Raw genomic sequence first — 8,173 nt, 5'->3', positions numbered from 1 at the left:
CAAGGCTTGCCAAAGGGATGCAGTAAATTTCAAATCCAACTGGCCTTCATACCAACATAGGACTTCATCGATAAATAATGCCAAAAATGGCACTCTTGTACATCTCAATACGACATCAAAAACATCATGGGAAGTGCCATCTACAATTCTTCAAGCACAAGGTTACTATCAAGGAAATCGGAGAATCTGGCTACCAAAGATGCCAGGTAAACATTCTTCAATCCGACGACTTCAGCATGAAAATAATCGTAATTTCACGAAAGGCAAAATCAAGGACAATGTCACAGTCAAGGCAAAGGATATCTGCAAAGACACGCTAATCACACGATGCAGATACAACTGGGTGCCAAAAGAACAACACATAACGAAGAAGATTGAAGTCATCTCTAGCTCTCAAGAAATGTCAAGACATGATAGACAAAGTGTTACGGAGAATGGAGCGAGCCAATCTTCTCAACCAAGGGACCAACAACAACAAAAAGAAATTTTGACAACCAAGGTCACCCAGGTATGGCAAAAGAAACCAATATTGCCAGTATGGTCCTTTACAAATCCTCTCTTCGAGGATGGGAGTTTTGAATTTCAAAACCTATTCTTGGTCGAAAGCTCCCGAGAGTAAGTCAAGTCGCCATAAAAATCATGGCATAAGAGTCAAGAGTCGGGCAGCTGAGCCACTAAATGAGCAAGCATCAAACCTAAGCTTCATGTCTTAATATTTTTTGTGGTCTATGAGTCAAGATATTTAGATTATAGCTCAAGCTGGAAGAGTTGAGCATATTGTAAAATGGAGTCGCTCATGCTGGATAGGTGAGCATAAGAGTCGAAGTCTACTATTTTGAATGGTGGAGTGGCAGAGTAGTCCAGAAAACACTCACGCACATGAACACAGTGAGGAGAGTGGTAAAAACCTCGTCGACAAAAACCCTTCTTGTGAGTAACGGCAGCTCTTGAAGTCAAATATATTTTTGCTTCTCTAGCTACGTTCACTCCTGGAAGCACCCATTAAAACTCCTCTCGCACCGCATATTGTTTCCCATGCATCTATCTGTGCAAGCATATATAATGTCCCATCATTGGAAGTTTGCATTTGAAACGATTTGTGTTCCACCCATGCACTTACACAACAAAATGATGATGACGAAGCGGTAACAGGTTTCATGAGCATTTGCTCAACAACAATGACTTTGACTTCAAGCTACTAACACTTATCCAATGTATATCCAGTCAATTATAGTAGCCATACGGCCATAAGTACTTTAACTCAACAAAACTCGGTTATATCAATACATAAGTACATATAGCCTAACATTTAATTGCTACTAAGGGCATTTTTTCCCACTGGGTTTTTCCCTTTAGTCCTATCCAGGTATCCAAGACCTTCATTTTGTAATATATGCCACATTTTATTTTTCTTATAAAAACACAGAAAATCAGACCAACGACATCCCCAAAAAACTACATGCTCATCAACTAGAAAATCAAAGGGGAGCGGCCCAGAAAAAATTCAAAAAGGCTTCAAGATTACAGGTACACATGCAGGATGACACCCAAAAAACAAACAATACAGAGCTGCCAAGATAAAGACTTGCTGCAAAAATAAACCTCACTCGACTTATTCACGCTACAACAACCAATCAGAGGGGGAGAGATATGGCTTCAAATACACTACATGTACAAGAAAAAGGTACCTCTACAACATACAAAGCATCTAGTAGAAGCAACTGCAACAACAAAAGCTTCAACCAACACCAAAACATGAAGCACTCGTCAAGGCCAGTGCAGACATAGGGTCTTGTCGGGGACGACAAGACTTCGGAGGGGGAGAGTGTTGAAAGGTCAACCTTTCAAAAACGCTTCCACAAAGATTCCATAAAGATTCCTCAAAGATTCTCTAAAGATTACAAATAAAGATGCTGATGAAGTGATGAAGACGAAGATGGATGCTGTAATGTGAAGATACAAGTTCATGGACATCATCAAATATCCCGTTATTATTATTTTGAGCCATTACGGCCACTTTTGTAATGTTTATGGGAACTTCATATTTTAAGTTGGCAATTGTATTTAGGCCACAAATGCTTGTTGGATGAGCAAAGCCAGCTCACAGTGTTGTAATTAATCTCTATAGAAGCCTAGGGACAAATCAAGTCATTTTGGTCGGACATTAGGTTTTCTAAGGCTTAGTATATAAGTCAAAACCTAAAGCTTTGTAAGGGGACTTCTAATAATCTGATCTTCTGTGTCGTTGGGAGACTGCAAGAGAGTGAGAGAGTGAGAGTGTGTGTGTGTGTGTGCTACAGGAGCTACGGTGGTCAAAATCGCAAACGGAGAGCAGCAGTGTGTTGCCCACGAGGAGAGCTACGCGTTGATGCTTACATCACGCGCGTTCGTCTGTGTTTTGGTAGATTCACCCACGAGCTACTTTTGGAGTTTCGGTGAGTAACTGTTGTCCATTTTTGCATTTCAACATATCCACGCGATCAGAGCGAGTAGAGCTACACATTAGGCACTTTAGTTTTTGGAAACGTCGACCTGCAAAAACCGGCCAGACATCCTACTCGTTTTCTGCACGCAGGGTATTGGGTAGTTTTTTTGGTCTTAGGGAGAGTGGCCTATTGGTGTTCATAGGATATCCCTCAAGTTTCGTAACGTTTCGAGAACGTCTAATGGGCTTTTGGCTTGCGGTAGCATCATAGGATACTCTCACATTCATAGAATCGATGGCATGTAGATTTGATATCTCTGTAGGAAGTAGTCCTTAGTCGGTCGAGTAGAGGTTGACACCCTTTGCTTGCTTCCACGTGCCTGCGAGTCAAGCTTCGTCCTCAGTTGACATTATATGTTAGGTGAGTTCTCGCTATGCTGACGTCCGTCGCGGCGTATCCGTCCAACAATGAGTTAGCCTTCCCATGACCAGTTTACACCTCCAACCTCCTTTCCCACGAGCTTGGAGCTTGGTTTGAGAAGTACAATAAAGTACAACTTGGTTTATAGCTACGGGCATGCTAAACCAGCTTCAACAAAGAAAAGTTGATGGTTGGCGACATCTCCATAGCCAAAGGCTTGGTGGAAGACGAACAGGCATGTGCACACACACACACACACACACACACACACACACACACAGCCGGGGGGGGGGAGGGAGGGCTTTTCAGATCTCCACCATGAGGAGGGGAATAGGAGGGAATATACTTCTTTCTATAGACTTACATTGGAAGAAGGACCCTATGGGTGGTGGCTAGCTTCATTGCTTTCTCCTCCAAGATGACCTCTTCTCTTACCCTACCCTCTCAAGCCACCTCATTCATGTGTATGTTGCATATGGGCGCTTGGTAAAATCAACCCACGTGTTCCTTCAAGCTCTCATATCCACTGTTTTCACATGGAGTTCCATCATCTATGAATTTGCAAAACTTGGGGAAGGTGAACACGCCCTCACTCTGTTCATGAAACGTTTTGAGCAAGGCTAAAGCCAGACAAACATACGGGCCCAAAAGAGCTGTACAATTTTGGTGAATGGGACGATGGCCTACAAGAGGTCGTTGGGATGAATCGCAAAACATCCTTTCCACATAATCTCAAGATCGCTAAAATTTTTGCTTGTAAAGGAGCCTCAGAGTCTTGCCTCTATCGGTGCCCAAGATCCCGGTCGTCGTGTCTATGGAGACTAATATAGCACATATATCCCCCCCCCCCTCCCCCCCCCCCTCTCTCTCTCTCTCTCTCTCTCTCTCTCTCTCTCTCTCTCTCTCTCTCTCTCTCTGTGCCCACAATGTTCTCTATTACGGCTGCTACACCATCAGTATGAAACAAATATATCCAGCCACTCTCGATCAACTCCAAATGGTGCTCGAGAGCTACGTGTGGAAGGTGGAAATCATGATCTTTTTGCCTGTGTATGCACAAAAATTGTACCTCCCAACAAACTTTGATTGGACGCGTCTCAAACAGATGGTGACTTGGGGTGGAGTGGCTCACTTTTTGGGGTGTAGATACTCTTTGTGTCTAAATTTGAAGCATGGAATTCCACACAACATGAAGCTGGGAGGGTTGAAGTTGAAGCGAGAGAGAGAGAGAGAGAGAGAGAGAGAGAGAGAGAGGTCCTTTCCTAACATTCTTAATTGCAAGATTATGATATAGTTGCTAGATGTAACAATAATTGGTCACTACATCAAGATGGGAGTTGGTGGAATAACATTTTTGCAGACTATGGGCATGTTTAAGGTAAAGCATCTATGCCAAATATCAACCACAAAAGGATTTAAGCAAATATGCACCATGAAATGTGCTTTTAGGTACTTTCAAACTGAATCAAAAGTGAGGTGTTTGTATATAGATGAGTGATTTCCCTTTGCATCCAATAAGTCACTGTGAGAAGCATGAATTTTCCCCTTATAGGCTTCTTTGTGCTTCTAGGCCTACATATGGATGCGCCTAAGTTGGGAACTCTCTCCAAATTTATAGTCGGAGGGATTAAAAATGTCATACTTGGTAATCCATTTTCGTGAATAAGGAACATACCGACAAGGAGAGAGGCCACATGACATATGTCGATGATGACTCTCTAGCTTGAATGCAAGCTACAAATGTGAAGGTGTGATTGGGAGCTGAAGTTATGCTGGGAACGAACCATGAGATTCATGGATTTCAACTAGGATCTCTCTCTCTCTCTCTCTCTCTCTCTCTCTCTCTCTTTCTGTCTAGCATGCCAAGTGCATATTACCTTGCAAGGCTCTCTTTCTCTATCTCTATTGAGCAAGATGTAGGGCTTTCTCTCTCTATCCCTCCCTACCTAGCTTGTCAACTACTCTACAACTTTTGGTTATGAAGACATAAGCTACCCCTTGGAATTCATCTACCTATCCTATCTATTCCAATGCCCAAGTCTACATGTTGATATCAACACATTTCTTGCAAGAATCTAAGAGAGATGGCAAAGCTTGTATCCCATGTGATAACCCTCATTATCTTCACTTAAGGTGCAAAAGGATGATGGGCAAGGATGAGAGAATTGTGTGCATACTTAGAGAGGTTAGAGGTATCATACCCTCCTTTCTTGGGATATACCGAGGAATCCCTAACCTCGAGTGAGATTTTTCGAGAGATCCCTAAACCGAGCAAGACAAGACAAGGTACATTATCAAGAAACCAAAATCAATCAAGGTTCTTATATGTATTTAAAGTTTCAAAACAAGCAATAAAACAAGTTCCCACCTTTTTACTACTAGCACCTCCCCAAGATTTTTGTGCAAAGAGCTCTCCTTGAACATGTGCTTGTGCAAAGTGTCTCCTATCCATGGGCTAGAAAATCTATTGTACAATTCAATTTGTTCCATAAAAATGGGATTAAAAAAATCAAGTGGCTCCCATACCCCTACCCCCATGTGAAAAAAAAGGCTCCTTACCGAGCAAGACAAGACAAGGTACATTATCAAGAAACCAAAATCAATCAAGGTTCTTATATGTATTTAAAGCTTTAAAACAATCAATAAAACAAGTTCCCACCTTTTTACTACTAGCACCTCCCCAAGATTTTTGTGCAAAGAGCTCTCCTTGAATATGTGCTTGTGCAAAGTGTCTCCTATCCATGGGCTAGAAAATCTATTGTACAATTCAATTTGTTCCATAAAAATGGGATTAAAAAAATCAAGTGGCTCCCATACCCCTACCCCCATGTGAAAAAAAAGGCTCCTTACCACTCTATAAATGGCATGACTTGAAATCAGGTAGTTTGTATAATGCGGATGCCATGCATATGTCCACAACCTCTTATATTTGTCACAAGTTTTGGCTAGCAAGAACAACCGTTTATACCCAAAATTCACTCTCCTTTCCACTTCCTCTATTGTCATAAAGGACAAGAGTGCAAGGGAAAGAGGAGCTTAAACTTCTCTCTCTCTCTCTCTCTCTCTCTCTCTCTCTCTCTCTCTCTCTCTCACACACACACACACACACACACACACAAAAACTTAATATTTGAAGTTACTGTATCAATGTAATAGTATTCGTCCTAGGGTTCCGACTGTGTGGCCATTCTTTATAGAAACCTCATAACATGGTATATGTTCACTTTGGCTACCCTACCATTGCGGGGAAGAATTTGGTGGTGTCGACATAGGTGATATTGAAAAACGTTAAAATTCGGGCGGTGGGTTTATCAGGGTGCACTAATGGAAGAGTGTGAGGTTCAGAGAGTTATCATCATTATTAGTGGTGTACCAAGGATGGTCTTTCTTGCACTTGAGTGAAAAAGAAGAAGAGAAGAAAGATATCAAAAACGAAACAAACGAGTTTGGGTGAGAGAAAGGTTAATTCCTTTTTTTCTTGGTGGAATCTCTAAGCCCTTATTCAAGATATTTCTAAATTTTGACCATGTTGCGCGCCCTCTTGGAGCCCCGATACACCACTTCCATTGCAAACCCAACAACCAATCTCTCTCTCTTCAGTTCAACTCTCCTCATCGAATAGATCTTTAAGGTCTCTTGGGATAGTTTCCTACGATGTTAAAATTCTCTTCTTCTCTCTCTTACAAAAGAATTAACCTCTGTGCGTGACTGTCTCTCTGTGCCGACATTCGCTTGGAGAATGGCACCCTATTTAGTGCTATTGGCCCGCTGTGTTCTACAACGCTTGCAGACCCCCCCATTGCTGTGCCTGCGCCGTCTGAGTCTCTCACCACCCTCTGCAATACCACCATTTACCCCTCCCTCTGCCTATCCATGCTGGGGAAGTCCTTTTAAGTGGTTGGGGAAGTCCTTTTGATCAACCCCACAAGCCTCAAGAATGGACTGCGAAGATGGATGACCGGAAAAATCTTTCTGTCTGTGATCCATTAGCATTATCCCTCCCTCTCCAATCACAAAAGTTGCACCCAATTTTCATCCATCACCCTTCAAGTTTCCGGGAACACTAACTTTCTTCAAAGCATCCTTCACATCAAAAAGCATTTTGGCTGTGCTAAGAATCACTGATTTTATGCTAAGTGCCTGGTAAATCTTCTTGTCATTATCAATGTAAAGCTCTCTATCTCAAAAGCCACCCTGTTGGAACTCCTCAACACCAAGTTTCTCAATTCCAACGAAAACAACACAAACATTGTGGGCCTCAAGTGTGGGAACGATCTTCTGCAGCTCCTTTGCATTGTTTCTGCATAGCTTGCATCCAAACCTCCGCAAAAGATGAATAAGTACGGTCTTCTGCAGCTCCTTCGCATTGTGTCTGCATAGCTTGCATCCAAACCTCCGCAAAAGATAAATAAGAGCCAACTTTGACAGACTTCGCATCAGAGGGACCTTGCACCTTCTCGAGTTCTTGCACCTTGCATCAACTACAGTTGTGATCCCTTTTCCGATGCCATAGCTGTTGATATGGTACAACCGGATAGCACCTCAAGAAGGAAAGCGCCAACAAAAACCTCTCTCTCTCTCTCTCGCCATCCTCTACCTCCCTCTAGTCATCCACGCCAGCGTGGATGGGTAGAGAGAGATTTTTTTGAATATCGCAAAACTCTCAATTGAGCCCCGCAAGTGTTTTTCACTCCCCGATTTCTAGGTCTACCCATCCTCTCCCTCCCTCTAGACATCCGCGCCGGTGTAGATGGCTACAGGGAGATTCTCGTTCAGTATTCTCCACTCCCCCATTTTATTTGCATTGACTTGAGTAGGGTGTACCCGGCTGGAAAAAATCCTAAAAAAACCAAATCAAATGTGATACTTGACAACATGCAAAAATGCAAAACCTGAGAGGCATACTTCTCGACAACATGCGAAAATGTGAAATCTGAGAGACATACGACGAATGTCCAGCTGCAACAGGCGGATCAGAGGCCGTGAGCGAGGAGAGGTGGGTGGCAGATGGTGGGGTAGGCAACAGTGTAGCATGTAGCTAGGGAAAATCATCTTTTATATATGTTAAGGACGCCTTTCGAGCACCATCCGCTTGTGTGAAAATTGGCTACAACAACTATCGTGTTCTTTAGACTGACTGGCCAACGTGAGTTCAAGGCTTGTGAGTCGCTTGCTAGTAAATTTTTTGTAACATTTAATGGCCTAATAACTTATGTGTAGCGGAAATTAGCATGAACATAGTGGGCATTTCATTAGAATAGATTCCTAATGAGAATTACAAGAGTGCTTGGGTGGAGAGAGCAACAAAAAGCATAACACCTAGTTAG

At 42.6% G+C, this 8,173-nt stretch overlaps 1 pseudogene; it reads right to left on the bottom strand.

Annotated features, from left to right (window-relative positions):
• Positions 1-6,713: 6,713 nt before the first annotated feature.
• LOC147432091 (uncharacterized) overlaps positions 6,714-8,173 on the bottom strand; it is a 76,960-nt pseudogene continuing 75,500 nt past the window's right edge.

This window comes from Adiantum capillus-veneris, chromosome 20 (assembly GCF_014529385.1).
Source record: "Adiantum capillus-veneris isolate H3 chromosome 20, ASM1452938v2, whole genome shotgun sequence".
NCBI lineage: Eukaryota > Viridiplantae > Streptophyta > Polypodiopsida > Polypodiales > Pteridaceae > Adiantum > Adiantum capillus-veneris.
This window is presented reverse-complemented; position numbering and strand designations above follow the sequence as displayed.